Source organism: Bombus impatiens, unplaced genomic scaffold (assembly GCF_000188095.3).
Source record: "Bombus impatiens unplaced genomic scaffold, BIMP_2.2 scf_0463, whole genome shotgun sequence".
Classification (NCBI taxonomy): Eukaryota; Metazoa; Arthropoda; class Insecta; order Hymenoptera; family Apidae; genus Bombus; species Bombus impatiens.
Window position 1 is genome coordinate 374,111 of NT_176882.1, and position 22,802 is coordinate 396,912.

Consider the following 22,802-nt stretch of genomic DNA (forward strand, 5'->3'; position numbering starts at 1 on the left):
TTTGCCACTGACGTTCGTGACGTTTCGCAGCGATGCCGCGAACTATTATGTAAAAATGGCCTTGGACGAGTGCAGAGGTTTAATTCACGCTTCGCGTCGCGTGGTAACACGTTACTGACCCGTTTCTCTCTTGTCTTCTTTTTTCCTTTCGATAGCTTCTCGGCCTTTTTAGATACTTTCCAGTCTGTGCAATCGTGGAAACACGATTCAGCGCAGTCGATATTGTGCAAAGTTGGCGGTTTCCATGTAAACCATACATATATATATATATATATATTACCTTTCATAAACAATCGTATAATTGATGGATGTGTAGTAACGGTTTTTTTTTTAGTAACGATACAACGTATTGATAATTAGGAGCGGCATTCGTTACCTTTTTTACCCGATTATAAATGTAAATTACCTATCAATACGTTTTTGCATTTTTTTTGTAGATATACTGCTACTCGTATTTGATATTCTAATATCGCTGCTCGCATTAAACGTTGGAATTTTTCCTATCAATCTTTTATCTTTTTAATTTGATTTATTACGCGCACCGTTAGAGCGACATGATTCATATACGAACTGTCGCAAGACATGTACATTCCGACGATCATTTTCGCTCGAAACGACCAAGTATCCGGTGCCTTATGAACGGGAATGTACGTATGACACCGTAGAGAATCAATTGTTTTAAAAGATCATTCGTCTTCTATCGCCTGTCGCATGGTTGTTCACGAGTAGCGATAGGCGTATCTATCGTTGCACGTTCAGCATAAGTGAAAACGTGCAGCGGATGGTGATATCCGCGTACACGTGGTTCGCGCCAGCCACGTGTGCTACGACGAAGCGGGTGCAGGTAACACGTCATGACGTGATTCAGTGTACGCCACGAGACTGTGAGAAGAAACGTTCTCCCTCTGCCGAGGCGTCATTAGGCACAAGGCTAGAGTAAACGCGAGTCGTTGCACAAAGGCAGCCAGTGATGGAAAGCGAGGAAGAACGTTTAAGTAAGAGACAGAGAGAGAGAGAAAGAGAGAGAAAGGAGTAGCGCGTAGAGATAGCAGCGCACGGTATTGACAGCTCGTTTGCTAGCTGATAACGAGCTAGACAACGAGAAGGACGAACGCGTCCTATTTTTCCGTCAGAAACTTTCGCTCTACCGTTCGTCGCTCTTCTTCGTTTTCCACTAAAATTTAGCGAGCGACTAAATCTTAATTCACCGAGCGATCGAGGTCTTCTTCTAATGGCATTTTACTTGCGTTTCTCGTTCGTAAATGTCTTACCTCAGTTTCTTTTGTGAATCCATCGCGCCGTTCTACGATCTTGATGTTATTTTTCGGCAATATTTTATCAAGAAATAATACAGACGTAGATAAATCAAAACGTACGTATAGACATATGAAGGTATCGAGATGACGAAACGGAAGATTTCAGATGATTTCGTCGACCGTTTTTTCATCTCAGAGTCTGGTATTTCCATACTTTCGATAAACGAGATTGATAAAGACGAGAGCAGAGGGGGATGCAAGCGTTCAGATGATTTTAGACTATGCGCTATGCTTTCTCTGACTCGTCCTTGGAACAACTTTATCGATATTATTCGTTAACAAATGTCGCTTATACCGTCCAAAAGCAACATCGAAATCGCAGGGCGACGATAACAAATTCACGAAGGCAACTAGATTCGTAAGATGTTTAGGCAACGTCCGCAAACGCGTCGGTGCCCCGATACTTATCGATTCTTGGATGTCCTAGAACAGTTATTATAGTGGCGTGAAAACTGGAAAAAGTAGAAAATTAATAAAGTTTCAAGATATTTTATTTTATATTTTAAAACACGTAATACGTTCTTGAAAGTTTCTTACGGTAAGTGTTGGAATATTTTTGCGAGTCACTGTGTAGATATATTAAAAAAAGAGACACGCGCGTCGAAGTCGATCCGCACGTTCGTCGCAACGGTGGATCGACACCACGAGCCTCGCGAAATGCCGAGGCCGCGTATCGAGTAACTCGCCACTCGGTTTTCTCGCACACCGCTGACATCGAGAATTAATAACACGGAACGCAAGATCGCCAGGCTAACGTAAATGGCGAGAGAGGAGAGCGTTCTCCGTTTGACGCTGATGCTGGTATCCGTTCAAGCCACGTTTACATAAGGCGACTGTAGTCGAATCGACTAGGTCGTTCGATCAGAAATAGAAGAAACGGCTATTTCTGATCGAACGATTACATGTCCTTTCAACTTGTTTGATACCGCGTTTACGCGCCTCCATCGAACCAGTCGTTCGAACGATACTTCTAAACCAGGTTTTCTAACAGGTTCTTTTCTTGAACAGGTGTAAGCTTCGATATGCGTTTGAACAGCGAAGTTAGGAATTAAAGCATCGATCATTGATACCGATCGACGCGGTCAAGCTCAAAGTCGTGCTTGTACGTACGCATAGAAACACTTGGAATTTCGAGTTGCAAAAGTGGTTTATCGTAACATATGAAATTTCCTTACGGTATTCGTACCTCCTCGAGAGCGAAGCTTGGAACAGAAAAAGTTACTCAACGTTTTCGACTTAGTTTTGCACGTAGAATCACAGCACGGTCGATCGACCGCGTGATACGAACGTACGTAATTGCAACTATCCGACGATATTTGGTAGCACCGCGTGCTTCTTGCGAAAATGCGCGAGAAACGATGGTTCGCCTGCACCAACCCTAACGTTCGATTCTCGCGCTTTGCTCGATCGACAAATCCTGTTGGATCGAATAAACGCGACATTAATCAAGCTGCAACCTTCTGCAGCAGCTAGAGCAGCGCACCTGTTGCAGTAAGACGTCATTTCGACTACGTTCTGCTTTTTAATAGACGTCCGCGTCTTCGTGACAGGGGTGTGCTACCCTAGCCCCTTGTCATCCCCTCTAGAAGGTTACTCGTGGACGACGCCATCCAGCGAAAGGATACGATTTATCAATTGCGCGTCGAGGAAGCGACTCGTCTCGTTTCATCGCGATAGGATCCCTGTGATTCTCAGAGTCTGATCGTTATCGCGAAATTCGTAATTAGCGTCTCTCTTCTCACAGTCTAATTATTTTATATCGCCGGTGTACCATTATGCGGTGTATCGTATACAGCGCGACGATAAGCATCGAAACGCGGACGAACGTTATTGAAAACGCGGCTAAAAATTCAACGGAGAAATCCAGCGATAAGTCTAACGGCGCCACGTTGAAAATTGCAGCTCGCTCGTCGAGATTTAGAGACGCTGTCAGCCGTGGAAATGTAAACGTAGGAAGCAGCGACAGAATACAGCCACTTCTGGCACTTAGCGAAATTAGGCCCGCGAAAGTTTCGACGATTCGTACGACGACAGCCGGAAACGAACTTCGCCGGAGCGGAACTTTCGTTTTACCTCGAACCACTCCCAAGGGAAAACGTTGCAAAAGGACCGGCTTTCGTTTCGCGCGGATCACATCGAAACCGTGTTGTTCGTTTAAGGGAATTGCGTATACGACGAACGATCTGCTGCGACTCTTCCATCGGTGAAGCAGATGAGGTCGGCTGACGAGCGTGCACTGGCGAATTTCGTCAGCGGACGAAAGAGAACGCGATGGAAGCGTAGGTTTCGGCTACGAAGGTAGGGCTCGAGGAAATTGGAAAATTGCGCGAGATCTCGCGCGGGTGGTACCTAGGAAGCGACAAACGCTCGCGCTTCCTGGCACTTGGTGGAATTAGGCTTGCGAAACGCGCAGCCTACTTGAAATCAGCATAAACGAGCGTACCACTCTCGTCCCTCGGTTCTTCCTTCCGCCGAACCACAGTGGGGACAGATATCTGTGGCATTGATGCGCGCGTGCCTAATGGGTGAAAATGCTTCAACGATCGATCCGCTTTCGTTAGAAATTTTCCTACTTGTCCTGTTCCTTTCTTTTTCTTTTTCTTCCTTTTTTTTTTTTTTTTTGAAAATTCTTTGGAAGTTTGATCGTTCGATGCGATGAAACTATCGCGATTTTATTCGCGGGTTGGCCTATTTTAACGTGATATAATTAGAGAATTAATCGATAACGAAGACAGGTGAATTTCAGTCGCGGTGGTCTTATTGGCAAACGTGAAATAACGTATATATATATAGCTCCTGTTCGAAAGCCATAGAACACTCTTTACCTTTTAAACGGAGCTTCGATATTTAATAGAAATGACGAGCTTCGAAGATCAGCTCTCTTACTCTTGTACAATGGAAAATATTTTCTTTGTCGTATAAAGTACCGAGTTAAACGAGACGTTCGTTTATAACCGCTAACGATTACCTGCTACGTTTTACCTTTTTATTTCTTCCTTTTACCGGTGCTTGTAGGATCATTAGACCGCGGATGTTGATACATTTCCAGGAAATTTAAACGTGCAAAAATACACAGCATGAAAGAATACGCGAATCGCTGGAAATAAAGTTATAACGTTTAGAGGATAAAGGAAAGGGTTGCTTAGGTTCCATTTCCTTGGGTGTAATAATAAAAGCGTGAATATGCATAAAAATGCACGATGCAGTCATTACGTATGGCATGAAAGGGTTCATGCTCGTTAATTAAGAAATAAGCAAATAATTTCCATACTCGTTAAAACGAGGGAACTCATCGGAATTTCACGCGTCCCCGACACACGCGAAAAATGCAACGCGTGTTAGTCGGTGGACGACAGGGTCACGGTATTGTTCTGGCGCTAGAACGTCGAGGGTTAGCGCAAGGGAACGCTATCGACGCGTCGCATCGCGACTCGATGACAAGGCTACGCGAATACGGTTTCCTTTGCTAGAAAATTCCACGGTGAGCGATTCAGCCTGTGTCGAGGCTTCTCTCGTCAAGGATTCGCGTGTCCTTGGCGCGTTTGATATTTTTTCACGCCAAGCGAGACTAATCTGCGAGTCTTTCAAGTTCTTCGATCTCGATCGATCTTCGTCGATCGTTTGTTAACGAGAGCCTTCAACGTAATAGCCGTAGGTGCGTTACATGTTGCTTGCTGCAAGTAACGACTGCGTATAATTTTTCTAATTAGTCCAGGAAAACGATAATTCTTCTTAATGAATCACGTTACGGAAAGAACGCATTAATTAGAGGAGAAGTTTCTTGGAATATAATTTTTGTTCGTTCGAACTCGTCTCTTCGAGAAAATCGAGTCTGTACGCTATTAATTGGATACGCGTACGCACTGCGAATTTTCCAATTCGATTTCCCCCAACGAGATACTTTAAACGTTTTACACAAATTTATTACCGTTATTATTTCACACGGAACAATTGTACCGTAGATCGAGTTTGACGTCTCCTCGAGCACGCGTGTATCGAAGGACGCGTGTTTCCTTGAAAACGAGGCTTCATATTGCTAAATCTCGTTCCACATTTTTGACACGAACTTCTCTACGTGCAGTAACTTCCTGTTCCTTGTATCTACAACACGTTCTTTCCATAGCTCGTGTTCTATTCGTCTCATTAGACGCTATCGCCTCGAGAGACGGGAAATTTTTCCGCACCGTTTTACGATTATTTGAAGATAATTTTAAGCGACACGTTACATGTTAATGTTACATATTATACCTCGGCTCGACGATCTTTTAATAATACTCTTTCATTTTGATTTCCGTTGCAGGTATGTAACTACGTGATCGATGTCAACCAGTTACCTTTACGTAAGTAATCATGGTCACGGACGTGCTTTTTATCGATTGCTCCTCCCCCCCTTTTTCCCTTCTTTCCCTGTCTCGCGCTACGAACGAGCTTGTCGGATGCTTTTTATCGTATCCGTTTATCAACGCGATAATTACATTCCACGATCTCCACTCTTCTGAACAAATCATATCGTTGCGCATCTCGCCAACTTTTTTTCACTTTCGCAGCTATCGTTTCTTCGAACGATTACCGTGATATACGAGCAACATCGTGAAAGTGTTCGAGCGCTTGCCACAGAGTCTTTTTTACGAGTACGTTACGCGAGGCTTTTTCAACTTTTTTTTTTATATTCTAACGAGACAAGAAGCTTCAACTTTGACTCGGTAAGATAACGAGACACGGAAGATGTTTCAACGGTTAATTATACTTCGATATCTCGGAAAATGTGAGATATTAGGAATTAACGTCTCGTGCATCCGACGAGTAGCTTGGAACGTGACATAATTCGTTTCAGATGATAAAATCAAACGACGATTTACTTTAGTTAATACGTAAAATATTTCTTATCGACCCACCCTGTATTATACAAGTTCTATTCCAAATTTTACCGATACTAATCGTGTTAACAACGCGTGAAAACACCATCTGTACGAGATACGGGACTTGGCGTGGAAGAAAGGGTTAATAAGCTTTGTGGGGTGGCTGAGACGTTGGTCGATGAGATCGTAAATCGGCACTCGTCGCATGGCCCGTCCATGGGGTATGCCGAGTCCCAAGAGGCGTGTACGAAAATAAAACTGGCCATTTCGTGCTAGCTCGACACGTCCTCCACGTGGGGCCAGTTTTCTCGCAGTCGGTTGAACGAACAGACGCCCGTCGTCTTCGCTCCTCTTTCGTCATCGATCATCTATCGATGATCGTCCCCGATCGGTGAATTTTAACGCGTGATCAATAGCAGGCTGGTCGAAGAAGACGCCATGAAACGGAGGTCCAAGTGAGTTAATCGAGACGAAGACGATTGCTGCATGTTTCTGGTGTTTGGCGAAAGTTATGCGAAACTCGGTTACACGCGGTTCTCCTCGCAAAACTTCCCTAAACCTCTTGGCATAAATCAACCGAGTTAACCGGGCAGAAGGGAACTGTACAAAAAGTTTATACCGCGAATCGATTTCTGATTTCCATTTTTTTCACGCTTCTACGCAACACTCGGCATATTACGCATATATAACGTATAATAATTTCGCGTGTTCGTGTATATGTACATTGCAGAAAGGAAATGTAGAAAATTGCTATTTTTAACTGCTGTGTAGACAACCGGAATGTTCTGCGGTAATTTTATCCTGATTTATTTCCAAAGGCCATAATTTCTCTTCCTATCGCGTTCTTCTGGTTTCTGTTATTCCTATGTGTGCGTGTTTACGTTGAAAAATGAAAATAATTGTTTCTGCTGTAACGATTTGAAGAGTTTTCTTGCATACGTCAGAGTACAAATCCGCGGAACATTTTGTAGAACGAAACGATCGATTGTTTCAGTTCCGATCAATTTTCCGTTCGCGTAGATTGTTCATCCTGAAAAATTTCGTTCTCGAACATCGAGTGTTTTCGTGAGATACGGTTCGCAATTTCTGGAGAAGCGCGATCGCGCGTAAAGATCGTCGAATATCGCAATCGAACGGTATTTGACGCGGACACGATGGTCGAAACGTTGGCAAGATACGGTACATAAAGACGGACTGTCAGACGGATAGCGCTCTTTCATTAAATACTTGACATTGTCGCTCGTTCCTTCTATCTTATTTGTACTTCATATAATGGCACATTACATAAAAGAACAAACGATCGTCATTTACTTTTACGTCAATTAGGAGCCAATTGACGTCAATTACGTCGAATTACTGTGTATTCAAACCGTCGAAACTCGGGCCTCGGATATCCAAATAACGTACAATTTTCAACCGAATTAGTAACAGAAAGTCTACTAATTTCGTTGCATGCCACAAACGTTCCTTCCGCTTCCTCGAAATCATCGCCATTTTTATTACACGCAAATGGACCAATTTGCGACGAGGACGCAAACACGATTACGATATGTAAAAATCGTCTCGTTATTAACGTTATTAATAAACAAGTAGTCGCAAGATCTTTGTATTCCGTATAATCGTTTTTTAAATTTCTATTCGTATAATTGGTCTAGTCAAAACTTGCTGTGCGTGCGTTTATTTAAAAAAATCTTGCGTAATTGTTTTTCTCGTAATTCGCGCGACTCGACGTGAAAGGAATTTTGCGATACGTTGGCAAAGACTTTAATCGATAAAAGGATTAAAAAAGATTCAACGGGATAAACGAGTGGAACAAGGGTTTGATAGTAAACTTTGGCGCGTCACGAAAAACCTGAAACTTCGTCGATCTCGATCTTCCTCGTCATCGAAACGAGATACCGCGGATTCCATGAATTCCTGATCCGCTAACTCTATGAATCGAAAGAGAAGCAAAAGGAAGCTTCGTGCGGATAATCTCGTTCGCCTCTGGTCTTCGTGGTCGCGCGCCTTCTATCGTCACACGCTGTGATACGTCGAACGATTGGCGATTTGACGAACACGCCATTGATAGGGCGGCTGCCACGCGCATCGATAACGCTGATTTATTCGACGAGGTATACTTGGCACGGTACATTAATTACGATGCGGAGACGAAACGCAACCGGTTTACGCGAACGAAACTCGTCTTGATTTGAATCGAGACCAGAGCGTTTGGAGCGCACGGTTATCCACACCTTGAACTACGCGGCTGCATCTGGCCGTGAGCTGGACACGCGAGCACTGGGTATATCGCACGAGGTCGTAACCAGATTATGTCTATAAATCACGATAATGATAGAGGTTTGCGCCGCGTGACAGTGCGCGCCAGGCATAAGACGATCGCTATTAAAAATTATCGAGGTCGTGGGGTTAATTTACAAGACCACCCTTCAATTTTCACCAAGTATCGTCGCGTGCTGGTTCAGATGTTGCGGCAAGTAAGCGCCATTTCGTCGATCAGGGCCATCTTGCCGAGTATCGGGCTAGTATCGACGATGACATTTTACGATTAATATTAATCGCTGCCAATATCGACGACCAGTCGACGATGACCAAATGGAAAATAAATTAAGCGCAAGACGCGCAGCCACAGATACATGGGAAAAACCGATAACGGCGCTCGAGTTTGTTGGTAGTTAAACACGTTAGCTGATCGATCATTGTTGGCCCGATTTCTCGGTGGTTCGCGATGCGAGCAAAGGGAACCGACGAACCACGGTTAATTACGTCCGTGGAAAAGAGGAAACCGTTGGAGCGATTTCAGCGAGCAAAAGAGATCATTGATTAGCTACGTGTTCCACTACCAATTAATTAACACCAACGAAGCCGCTGCTGAACGCGGCGATTCGAAAATTTCGTAATAACAACGTGGAACAGATAACTCGACCAAGATAAAAACCAGGCTTTTTCTCTGTCGTCGATGAACGAAGACAGAGCGTGCGTATCGTTTTCCAAAATCTCGGATTTCCGGTAAAGGAAACGATATCGACCGCGAGATTAGCTTAATCTAATCGATCCGTGACCATCCAGCGAACAACGTGACACTTTTATCTGCTGACGCGCGACCATGGAGAAATCGGTTGGCGATGGGCAGGAATTACGCTTGGCTACGTAGTTTCCCAGGAAAATGGGCATATTATTTAGATTGTACTGGCTGACACAACCGTAAGAAAGGATTGTGTCGTTGGTATTTATGAAATGACGATAGCATCTTACTATTTTTAGCTTTAGTTTCATATTAAAACGTTGCTCGTTAGTCGTAAAGCGAGCCGAAATTCGGGGAACCAGGGAAAATGTACTTGTCGCGTTGTTTCCTGTGATCTTCGTATCTTTCGTAATCGACTACCGACAAGCTTCCTGTTCCTTCGAACAAAAGCGACCAGCATCGAAACTTGACAATCACGTTTCCCCTACTCTCGAGCTTCTATCGCTTCGAAAAATAAGACCCACGCTCGTGAGAGACGCGCACGTAGACAAGGGCTGATCGAGAGTTCCTCGACAAGACTCGCTTCTTTTTCAAACACACGAGTCCACCTGTCGGAGGAATGTAGGTCGCGTGGCTGTCGTCTCATCCACGCGTATTATTGTTTCGTCCCGTTCCCTTTCGATCTTCCATCGCGCGTCTCCTTTCAACATTTGTCCCTTTGTTCCTTATCCACCGATGTACGAATCGTCCGCCGATACGGCTATCACAGACAAGAGGAGACAATGCGATACTTTCATCTTTGTTTTCCTATAATTGGTCCACTCAGTTTCGTGAAATTGAGATCGAAGTATCTCTGAAACTAAGCATTTTCAGATTCGAGTGGTAATTTACGCTACTGTTGCACCGATCTATACTAAGCGAGTTATTATACGTGATATGTACGTTGCATCGTGGTGGCGCATCGATTGGCGCGTGAAAAAGTTTTCTAGCTCCATTCGGAAAAATAGAGGGGACGAAGCGAACGTATACACCAGATCGTGTGTCGTTCGAGATGAATTCGCACGTTGTCCAGTGAATTTCTTTTCCATCTTTCACCGTTTCGGAGCTATAATTTTCGCAGGATACCTTGTATACAAGGCAGTGTAAAAGTTTCTCTCTCGTTTCTCTTGAAAGTCTACCATTTATACGAGAAAAACGCTGCAAACTGACGGCGTGAACATGCCGCGTATTCCGCTACAGTGGAACTCTGAACGAAAGTTTATCCGAATTCGTCTAGGCACAAACGGTTCGTGTAATCGAGAAATTTTCCTCGCTATCTATTACGTGTTTTCGCTTACGTAATAGCAAAAGTTCGGTTAATAGACCATTGACTAAAATTTCGTTCCAGTAAGTGGAGTTCAGACAAATGGACTTCTGCTGCGCTCGCACGTGTTCCGCTACCGATCTGTCGGTTAGAACGCACGCGAGCTCGCGGTTGCACGAATCGAAAGGAGGAAGTGGCCGTCGATCACACGGAGCTTCGGAGCAGAGCCGAGGATCGATTCGTCGCGTGGCGACTTAAACAGGTCGCAGCGACGAGACAGGTCGAAAAGCGTTCTCGATCCCTCGCTGAAGGATATCGTGTTCTCATCTGGCTAAACGCTCCGGGTGTTCCATTTCGAAGAATGGAACGCCGCGGTGAAAAACTCACGAGAAGAATTAGCCACGGCTGGATGTCGAGCCGCATTCATCCACCCACGTATTTACTACGTGGAAGCCGTTGGAACGGGGCCGTTGGCTGCCACAAGCGAGGGAAATGATAAAGGGAGGAACCTGGCGATGAGAGAGCGGCGAGGGAAAGAGGGGGAAAGAAGCGAGGGAGATAGAAACCGTCGAGAATCATCGGACCGTGGCACAATGGTCGCTTGAATGGAACGAAGGGCCACGAAAAGATTCGAGGAATGCTCGCGGCGTTCACCGAGGGATTTCACGGGCCGAAAAACCTGACCCGGTCCTCCTCCGTCGTTTGTCGTTTTCACGCGCTCCTGGTCGAGCCACCCGCTCGTACGATAACGTTGTCTCGCGCGGCAACACCTGCGATACTTGCGATCAGCGATGGCACCTGAAACCCTTCGAATCGCTTCGAATCGACGTACGTACGCCAGCCATCTGGAAACTACGTCGATTAACTCTGCGAATTGGAATGCTGAGAGAAATGTCAATTACGAGGACGGTTTCTTAAAGATTCGTCCTGCCCGTCTCTTCGTGCTAAATCGATTTGCGAAAGTAAGATTCGTCTTTCGAGATGTGACATATGTCGAACGTTAACTTCGTGTTCGTGAAATTGACAGCCGCGTAAAAAATGGAGTCAGTCGATCGGTGTGGTTACCGAGCGGTATCTTCGCGAGGGTCGCTGTAGCTGTTCCAACGATCTCGCGGGTCATTGCAAATACATAGGAAAGAGTAAACGGGGGGAGGGGGGCGAGTTGATTTCGATCAGTTTTGATGGAAAAATATTGGCGCGGCCGCGAAGGTTGATTTTTGCGGATGACGGTTAAAAACTGACGATGACTCGGCCCTACTGTTTTTGATCAAACTCCGTAATAAAGCCGCGTTCCCCCGTTGCGGTGACCCGCGTCGCTATTTTTCGATTCCCTTCTTCGATTTCCCGGAACATCGTCGTTTAGTCCATCGTCCAGCAGAAAGAGAGAAAAAGAGAAAGAGAGAAAGAGAAACAGAACCTCGATCATTTTTCCGCTGCGTTTTGCGGTCGTCGCGCGATTGAAAGTTGCGGAGAATAATGCCGTTCGTTTCTTTATAAAGGATCGGCCGGACGTCGGTCCGTTCTCCATTTCCACGCCCTTTTGTCGAAACGATTCGTGCCGAGCTCTGGCGTACCTATCGATTCGATTTCACGCTTGTCCGCGGTGGACGCCGCGATTATTCGTGTCACGTCGGTTTCCTGTTCCAACCAGGCAACCAGATACGACGTAAAGAGACATTTGTCCCGAAGGAGCGGTTTCGGCGCGTCTCGAACGGACAGCTGTTTCCAGAGCTCGCGACGAGCATCTGCGAGGCCCGAGGCGCGCTCAATAGCGGGACGCGTGCTTGTTAACACCACGGACGTGGAAACAGGAGGAAAGGAAACGTTCGCTTTCCTTCTTGCTCATTTTTTACGTCAGATCCTGCCATATGGTCGGGGTATACAAGATGATCGATCGATCGATCGACGGATCGTTCGAGAACTCGTCCATGAGTTTCTTCGACGACTCTTCGCTGTGTGTTGCGTGTCGTTTGAAACGAAAAGCGGTGGAAGATTTTCAGCTTTTTGACAAACAGATTGTAGTTTGAAATTCGAAGGCGTACTGGAAAATATAGCATTTGCCGCCGCTTGTACGAACGTAGACTCGAATTCCGGTTACTCAACGACAGAACAATCGACATCTGTAATTTGTATTTAATTACGTTATTCGTAGAGAATCGCAAGTTACTATAAAATTAAACGTTAATTTCGACCGGTTAAGTTCGACTGGTTTGGTAGTTGCGGCGTTAAATCGATGCAGCTTCACCGATCCGAACGAGGCTTCTGCAATTTGTAATTGTTTCGGCTCTGCGCGTTACGTTTATTCTCTTCGTTGACGCGTGTGTTGGCATTACGAAAGAACCGTTATCTTCTCTAAACGATTAAAGAAACCAACGGAGAGAACGAGATTCGGATTTCTGTAGCTTGGAATCTTCGAGGTGTTTGAAGATGTAGCGCCGTTCGATCTTAAGATCATCGCGTCGCCGGCGATCGCCGTTTCTCGTTATCTGTTACAATCTTTTGCCCATTAACGACATTCCCGCATTTATCTTAACGACTGAGAAAAGAGGCGAGAATTACGGCGCGTAATTTCTAGCTGGCAAGTTTTCCGTGAGACGCGACGTGAAACGCAGCGGGCTGGTCGTTTCCCGAAGCAATTTGCACCGTATGAAACAGGCGCATCCCGCGACGGGATTATCAGCGAATCATCGGGAATATTCCAAGACGGAACGCGCTCGTTCCTGGCGGGATCCCAGCCAACAGCGCGATCTTATCTGCTTGCATAAAATTCCTCGTAATCGGGAGGCTCGCCTCGTTCTCGAAAGGCGATTTGCCGTCTCGAATCTGCTGTGCGCCGAGCGACAGAACTTGCCGAGTTTTACGCGAACTTGTCGCAAAACAGACAGCAGAAGGTAGAACGTACAGTTACTCGCCTCTAACTTGATTCGAGTGGATTCGAGTGGACGCAAATTTTTCACATACTCGTTCCGTTGCTTCGTAGTCGTTTCGTAAGAGTGGCATCTCATTCCATCGCGATGATCAAACTTTCGCGTTTCCACGCTGCTCTCTTGCGGACTAGAAAAACCAAACTTTCTCACGCGCGTGTCCTCTGCGTGCTAAATTAAAATTGCGATTCCGTTCCTACCATCCTCTTCGTAAAGATATAAAAACGCATCGAGTTCGGTTCGGTTACGAAACGCGGTTGTATCGGGGCAACACCGTAGAAAGTTTGAGAAAGGAAAAGGAAGGAAAGAAAAGGAAAGCGAGGGCGAAAACACCACGAGATCCTCATGACGGATGTATCAGGGTGTTTAAAGATGGCGGGCCCCGATGTTTACAGCGTCGTGGGTAACTTCCCCTCCTTGTTTCGCTTCTTCCGGCTGGTCGTGTATACGCCGCGTCGGTGAATTCAGCTTCTACCTGAGCTTAGACTCGTCGATAGCGAGAAAGAGATAGAAAGCGCCGAGACGGCAGGAGGCTGCTGGCCCCGTGTACACCACACGGAGGGCCTCGTAAACGCGTACGCGTGTGCGCACTAGCACACTCAGCGAAGGAAACGCGCTCTCGCTCGTCCACACAGCTGTGCACCGCGGCGTTCCGTGTGTTGCTGGTGGCTGCATCAGCTGTCGGCCTTGGTAGGGTGCAATTACCCCGGCAGAGCAGCGACGAAGAGAAGAAGACGACGACCGGGAGGAACGATCCGAGCGAGTTAGCCGCGGGACAGAAGGAGAAAGAGCGGATACGAGGAGAGCTCGAGCGCAGCGAGTCCGCGGCAGCGGGCTTCGAACCCAGGATATGGACCTGACTGCTCGTCTATCCGTCCCGTTCTCGCGTCCTCCTCCTCTATACACCTCTTTCCTTCTCGGCTCTCTCCTTATCTTTCACTGCACCAGCCTTCGTTCTGGCCGCGCGTGCATCGTGAACCAGGCACCCCACCTCCAAGCACGCTCTCTTCTCTAGAATGGGATAGACTACCAAGGAGTCGGACGATCGTCCGCGTGCGAATTCAAGGATCGTTCTGCCGTTCCGGGGCTTTCAGCCACGGCACGCCGAACGTTCGTCTATCTGCCAGCGATCGAAAGATCTATTTCTACAGGGTTTAATTGCTTTGACACGGGAGGAATCGACTTACACGCGTGGCTGAAAGAAAGCGGAAAAGTTCGTAGAAACGCGCCAGCCTCTCGGAAGTCGGATCGATCGATTTTATCTGTTAGTCGTTTCATCGTCCCGTTGCTTCGTCTCGGAAAGATGACATAAACGACGGTAAATTCTAAGGTTTCCAAGGCACGTTACGAAAACCGTGCTCGTAGCATCGATGGAGTTGCCACATCGATGTTTTCCAGTTTCAATTTATGGAGTTGATCAATGCCACTTGCCAGCTGTTCGTATTTTTTACTTATTCTCTTTTACGAGACGTAACGAGTTTTCTGTGATGTAATTTGACACTCGATTACCTTCGCGCAGAACGCTCGATACGATGCTCCGTTTTATCAGATTACCAGTTTCGTTTCGATAGCGTAAAATTGTTGTTAATAGAACTGGCGTCGACGAATTCCGACCCGGTACAACGGAAACCCAGCGGAAAACATTCTCCTTCTTCGATTTGCTTTTAACTCGACTATGTAACTTTGAATCTTCTGCAACAAGATTCGAGTAAACATGGATATGGCAAGTGCGTGGATTCCCAGGAAGTCCATGACCGTTTCCCTAGCGCGCTATCGCCGTTCTCCGCGGCTCTTAACCTCGGTTAACGTCACCGCGGGTCATGTCGGGGTCAGCTGGCCACGCATACGCAGGCACGCGCGGGTTAAGGAACCCTCGCACGCGAGTCGCCGGAAATGGAAATGGAAAGGGAGAGAGAGAACGGTCGCATCGACGCCACCTCGAATCGGGGTTGAACAGCGTACTCTCGGCGCACGAATCGCGTCCCCGGGGGCGCAGACGCGCGCACCGCTTCCGTCACCACCCATTCCCGTTCCGACCGTTCGAACCAACAACCGGCGCTCGTTACCGCCGGGATTCGCCACGCAGCAACGCGTATCCGCTGCGCCTCGTTCCAGATCTCGCCACGACCTCGCCGGAATCAGCGAAGCAAACGTTGAATGCGAGAAGATTCAGCGAGGACCGGAATCGACGAGAAGGCGATGCGATTCGCCGTATCTCCCTTGCCTCGTGGTGCGTTGGAAAAAAAGTAACGCGATCGTTCGTGTCGCTCGATAAAATTTATAGAGTCCTTCCTCGTTTCTCGTGACGTTCCGAAGAGGTGGAGCGTCCTCGTTGCACGTTGCTTAATACATTTTGGAGAGTTTCTTCTTCGCGAGACGATAAAATTATATTTCAGAGAACGTGGTCGAGGTGGCTGGTGGACGACAGATAACACGCGATCGAATTTTGTTCGGTTACGGTGTTCCATTTTCAGGGACAACGAGTGACCTTTGACACGGCAAACCAACGCTGTTAATTCACGATGTAACACCGCGTACGCGATACGCATAACGTTGTGCTTGCCGATGGATCGTAGCTAATTACCAATTGCACGTAACGCAACGTGGCTCTTGCCTATTTGCTCTTTTCTCTGCTGCGAGTCTCGCCAATGATCGGGTTCTCGATAACTTCGGACGTTTAATTCGAGTTACGTACGTGCAACGTTAAATCGTGTCAAAGCGTTAAAGATCTAACCTAGTAAAGCTTGTATAATTGGAACTGCGTTGCTTCTGTGGTAGGTTATGTATGTCTAAAACAAAATTCAGTGGTGTTTGGGAAAGTGGCAGAAACCTGTTCCTAGTTGCATGACCGGCCTCGAAGGAGCCCACGATGGAGCCCACGATGTTCCTTCTAGATCTGGACTGCGCATCTTCGTCGGCTGTTTCTACATCTCGCGATTCTCCCTCGAGAATCGAACGGGAACCTCGAACCTCGTAGAGTAGTTTTCGATCTACACTGCTCCACGAGTGGATTACCGACTTTCCCGCAAATTCATATTTTTGAAAATATAGATAGAATCTGGATAGGAACTTCTTTCGTCTGTCGAGTGTCATAAAAAGCGCTATCCTTTGAATATTTCGTGTATTTTTTCGTATTACGCGCATTCTGTGCGATTTTGCACTTTCGAATTTCCTACAAATGCGTAATATCGCGTAAGATTAGAATATGCAACGTGTTCCTTACGTTCAACGTGACGTTTCCTTTCCACCAAATATCCTCGCGTATTAGAATTAAAACGATCAACGGAAACCGCAAAACCGTGCTACATCGTTGATCTAACTTTGCGTTGCAGATCCTCGAAGTTTCCCTACAATTTTTATTTTTCGTCTCGCGTCAGCCTTCTCGTCGCGTTTCACGGCTTCGTAATCCTTCTGTTTTTCACTCTGTCGCCGAAAGGTTTTCTCAACGCGTTCGTTTCGGCGGAACTGCGCGATCCATTATTCATATCAGCAGCGGGACAGAAATACGGCTCGTTCGGATTCTCGCGACACGAAAAGGTAGAAAATGCGCGATAATCCTTTCCGAACGGTTCTCTGGAAAATGGACGAACCTCTTAGCCGTACGTCGTGTCACTCGTAGATCCAATACCGCGGATGAAACACGAATTGCATGAATTTAATATTTTACTGACCGGCTGTTTTTATCGCGAACGGTGATTTTTTTCGAGTCGTATCGCTCAAACGAATCGAGACGTTGATATAAAAATTTCATATTTCTATAACTGGATCTTACGCGTGTGTAGGCGACACCGAATCTTGGTATGGCGATTCCAAAGCAACGTGTACAGTGTACTCTCTGAAAATAGATGCGTAAGCGACAGAATATCTAGCTTTCGAATCGCTGTTTGCAAATCTCTTCTCGATACCAACGTTCGATTGAATACAAATATCGATCGACCTTGATACGTTCTGGTATATACGTTTCGCAAAAGCAGCTAACTTGGCCAAATTTCGTCGCCGATTTTCAAACTTCTCGTGGAAACGAAACGTCCGACGATCGTACACAATTTAACATCGATACGCGTAAGAAGTAATCGTCGTTGGCGGAGCGATAGCAGGATGTCCGTCGCAGGAAGTCCAACGACGATTCGCTCGAGGCAGAGGCGACGGTGTTTCCGCGTCTGCGTGTACACTGTGCATCTCGCGTGTAGAGACGGGGTTGCACGTGCGCGTTGCATAGATCGCGAGGAGAGCGTGCGGTGTGCGTGGCTGTATCTGTGTGAATCGTCTGTGAAAATCGTCGTCTGTGTAAATGGTGTGTGTAAACGTGTCGGTACCGACTGCTCGGCCCGTCTGCCTGTTCTCGGCTGGCCGTGCCACTCCGCGCTCACACAAGGAAGCCCTCTGTGTGGGTCTAGAATGTGTCCTTGGCTGAGGTGCGTTGACCTTCTTGCCGTAGCCGCGTGCTGGACTCCAGACTTCTACTTAGAGAGGGCTAAATCTCCATCCGGAGAGCCTGGACCTTCCTCGTCCTCCCCCGCCGCTCTCTGCCTTCCATCGGGCGAGCTCGACCCGCAGATTCACTCGCGAAACTTTGACTTCTCCACCGGCTTTCCTCTCCGTCTCTCATCGGCCCGTTCCACGACTCTCTGTCCTTCCTCTCTTTGCCTGTTGTACGCGTCACACAGGATGTCTTCTGTGTTTCCGATCGAACCGTGATAATCTGTGAGCGAAAATGTAACAAAGGTGCGGCCTAACGCGAGAAGGCGGTCAAATTTTTCAAGGGACTTTCTCATAGTTTCTATAGATAGTCTGGCGTGTCACACGGTTCAAGCGTATCGTTGTTCATCGTTGCGGGGATAGTTGGTTTCCGCGAGAAACATATGGAGACGCGTGGAATCGTGACCTTTCGGAGCAACGCACGCGAAGCACTCCTTGCATCGTTTCACCACGCTAGACCGTGGCGTACTCGCGTAAGCGCGTTCCCTCGCTAAACAGGTACTGTCGATGGGCTTCGATGCCACGAGATATACACGGTGCTCCCAGAGAACAGTGTCTTTAACCCTTTCTCGTTATCGTTTCGTAACTCAAGTAGCCTTTATTATTTCCGTACACCGAATACACAGCGATAGTTTGATACGTTTTGATAAATGTAAATACGTACAGTGGCTACGAAAGATATTTGCACACCGTTGTATTCGACGTAGCATTTATCTATTTAAAGACGAATCGGATCCAGGTATATCCAATTTCGTACCTTTCGATGTTGCTTTCGCGTAACTACGAACGTTTGGTACTACGAAAATGAAACGTACAGAAGCTGATAAAAAAATGCTTCATATCGGGGAATAACGGTATATGCGGCTATGAAAGAGAAGTACGTTTAGTGGCCGTTATACGCTTAGAATTCCAATGTTTCAAACGTTTCTCACAGAAATGAATTTAGGAATCGAAGAAATATCCAACGTATGGGAACTCTGTGACGTATCTTCTACGAACGTAAAAAATCACTTAATAAAGAGCTGAAATGGGTAGCCGGCATAGGGGTTAGGTTAATCCAACTAATCTCTCTTTCCTTTTATCAATCTCTATAAACGGTACCTGCCAAAGATCAGGAGAAAAGTCACGGAGACGAACGATCCATCTTCGTAGCACCCGGCAAACTCGCTGCTAGCGGTGATACGGTGGATCGAGTTTGAGAGGCAATGAATATGCAGGAGCAGCGAGTGTACAGGTAGGTGCGCACGGAGGCGCGTGCATAGGCACGCCTAGTTGCAGCGAACCTGTGACAGCGGTTCCACGCGCGGGCACGTACCTAACAGGCTGGCGGATAATCGATAAGCTCGGGCATGCCATCGCAGTTATGCGTGCGAAATATCTCGGTTTTTTCGTCGCGGCTCGACAGAGATCGCACGCGCGATCGATCCTACTCGACCACTGGAGGCGAGGCGAGAGGTGTGCCGATCGAAGGGAAACCGAACCAGGGAAAACGAACGAGCTATAGTCGTCGTGAGAACGAGTAGCTGTGTAAAAAGTGTCGTTACGTAGACCGATTGCAATGACGTATCTTGCGGATAAAGATAACGCTCGATTATGAAAATGAGTCGTCGATGCGCGGAGTTCGTAAGTCGCAATTCGAGAGATCTGGTCGAACGACGAGTAATTTCGTAACTTGCCGGGCGCTGGACGTTAAAATTTCGTCCGGTGGAGCAGAGTTCCTTCGCTACTCGCTGCTAATCAACTAAAAACCTATCCGGACCCGTTCGCGACGTGCTCGCGACAACTCGCCCGATGAGATAGGTGTTCGTTGATTAACATTCTCGCGAACTTGATCGCCGACGAGCAAAAGCGAAACGAGCTTGTCACTAATGACTCGACTCGTGGGACAAGAAGCGGTCTAACGCCTAATCGACCACGGGGAACTTTCGACGGGCATTTCTTGCGCGTGCATACATCCGTATATGCTGTGTCGACAGCCGCGAGCGGCGTGTGTTATTTATCGTGCCGGAAATGTACGTGGACGCGCGAAAAGGAAGGTCGATCCGTGTAACGAACGAACCAGCGCCGACCATGTTTCGTCTGCGTGGTCGACCGCTGCTCGTGACGCGACTCGTATACTCGCGGAATTTTAAAGCGGCTGTCCGAACGATCAACGAAAGTTGCAACTTTTGTCTTTTTCTATTAAGAAAAGTAGAAGCTCGAAATGCGAATATTACGACCCTATTAGTCAGCGAGCAAACGATCGACCCGACGTTAATTTCACATTCGTGATAACGCGCCGACTCGAGCACGGTTGCCGACCCGATAACACTAATTTTACCTCTTTCAACCTTTACTTTATTTCTGTCTCCGCTTCGTGCTTCCACTTTTATGCAGATAGACCGGCGGCTAATCTGTCAGTTTCGCGTTCCATTTTTAAAGAAGAGAACGAAAATACAGGTAAACGATACGTAGAGTGCGCGGTGTACACGGACTCTAAATTCTATTCCGCGTTTCTTACTTATTTTCGCGCGTCGAATAGCCGCCTGCTGATCGCTTACTCGTATTCGGATTAACTTTCTCCTTATTTTTTCGTAAGCAATCGCTACTTGCAGGTACGCGTTACTCGACCGAACTGCGTGTAATTCGTAGAACGGTTCCGTATCCAACGCGCAGATATTGCGACAGCGCGATGCAGCGCAACGCGACGCGGCGTATGAGACAGCAGAACGTTAGACGCGGTGCGTTATCGCGTGACCCTTCGCATCTCTTTGCCGGCTTTCGAAGTAACGGACGCGCGTTGCATAATTTATCGGGTGCAGGATCTCTCGAACGAAGCTAGCCGATGCACGCCGCGAAATTAACGCGACGTCGTTCACCTTGGACTCGTGCCTCTCGAACGCCAGCCTTCCATAAAGGTGCAATTTCCTATGAGCGTTAGACACGAGCGTTTTAGATAGACGCGCGCGTTTTCGCTACACGCACCGTCCAACGCGAATGGTATTTTGTATGACTGTGTGTGTGTGTGTCAAATGCACGCAACTGGACGTACACGGTAGCTCGCGAAAGTATTGAAACACTTGTAGAAACCTCTTGCGAATACATTATGTGTATTATACGGAACATTTTGAAATTTCATTAGCATTGTAACGACGAAACGCGTACATCGCGCGTGCGTATATTTCGCGTAAATTTAACGCTAGTTAATGATTTGAAATTTCACCGTTATCCAGTGTTTGTCACTTGTCGTACTAAACATTCCATATATCAAGTAATTAACGCCGTTGTATCGAGTAAAGACCGCGATAAGTGTTTTAATACGTGGACGAACGATTAATTCAACGATACCGCCGTAAACGAATATACAGGGTGTAACTGAACACCAGTTTTCCAGTTTTGATTTTGCGTTGTCCAATCGCGGTAGATGCCCAAGACGATGAAATTCCCGAATTTGCTGGGAAGCCTGTTCCATTCCGAACCTTGGTATTTCGACGTTTTCGATAAGTGTCGCGTACACGATCGATTCGTTGTATCTGAGAAACTTATTATTAAATTTACGATTCGACTCTCGAAGCGGGTCCTGCGTGTTCTTTTACACACTGTGGAGGAGACAAAAAACAAAAGAAGCGGATAAAACGTATTTAAACGTAGAGTATCTCCGGAAGGCTCGCGATATCCGAATATTAATAGAAGCGACTGTGCTTATGAACGTACGTACCTATGTTCGATATTGACGCAACGTTCGAAAATCGCTAATAGAAAAACAGGAACAAGCTTCTGTATTCTGATATTAATACATAATACTGACGCTTATAAAATCGCGTTTCAACGAGGAAAACGCCTCGCTCGTTCGATTCGAGTTTGGACGAGCGAGAGAAAAGCGCGCGGAAATCATCGGCACTGTAACCGAGTCGGGTTTTTATCCGTTGTTGTTTACGATCTCGATAGTAGGCGAAAAAGTGGCGAGTAGAACACGACGAAAGGTGCAACGAGCACGGATAATTGGTTTCGTGAAAGGGCCGAGACGGTCGATAGAGTGGAACGAGAATTTCCCACTCGCGATACTCGTGTTGGCTTTCCTTTTCTCTTCGGCGTGGTTCGGTCGTTCCGTTTTCCTCGCTCTACGCGCCTACGATCTAACCTAGCCGACAGTTGCGTTTTACCATCGGCTGCAGTTACGCAATTACGGATGGAGCTTACCTACGTTATATGGGCCAGGGACAAGCTCTATTCACACAGCGCCGGACTCGCCGATACAGTCGACTCCGCTAGATGTTTCCAATTGTTTCGAAATTTCGTTCGCGAATTATTCGTGCACCGTTCTTCGTCCTTCGAAGATAAGGATAAAGCATGATGTAAACGCGTGTGTAGATGAGTTGTACTTTTATCGTCCAAACTCTTTTATCTTTACGTGCCTGGTGTTCCGATGCGAACATTTTTTTCAACGTTTCTTGTCGTATATTCCGAATCGTCGTTTCGCACCGGAACGCGTAATTCTTATCGATTAATCGTAGCTCGATAATCGAGATTAATTATCGCGTTTTGTACGAGACCATCAGGTGTCCTCGTATTTACGAGCTGGAGTATATACCCAGGGCCGTATAATCGGAGCAGATTATTCGGGCAAACGATCGATTCTTTAATTCTGTGTTGATAGGACCCAACGATTTCGGATAAATGTTGGCAAATCGCGCGCGTTACGTCGTCCCTACATTTTCGCAATTCCAAATCCTTACAGACTTTTCATAATTTCCTACTAATTTCTCGCTTCATTTTTTCTATTTACTTTATCTTTGTGAAAACGATCTGATCCTTATGGGGCGTATACGAGGCAGACTTTCTCGCGCAACGAAACATCGTTGGACAGAGGGTTAGCTGGATTCGGAGCGGTCAGAAATTGGCGAGGGGACGAAGCAACGAAGGTCGTCGCGCTCATTTCCTCCCTCGAGCCGGGACAAACAAGAAATATTCGCGGGA

General features: G+C 46.8%; 1 protein-coding gene and 1 long non-coding RNA gene across 2 annotated transcripts in view; both read left to right on the forward strand.

The window, feature by feature from the left end:
- LOC100743267 overlaps window positions 1-22,802 on the forward strand; it is a 153,454-nt gene that overhangs the window by 69,222 nt on the left and 61,430 nt on the right. The gene's annotated exons all lie outside the window — the stretch shown is intronic.
- LOC112213062 overlaps window positions 1-22,802 on the forward strand; it is a 37,242-nt gene that overhangs the window by 4,403 nt on the left and 10,037 nt on the right. The window contains exon 2 of the long non-coding RNA XR_002946941.2: window positions 5,617-5,656. This is a non-coding gene — a long non-coding RNA (uncharacterized LOC112213062). The remainder of the gene's footprint in view (window positions 1-5,616; window positions 5,657-22,802) is intronic.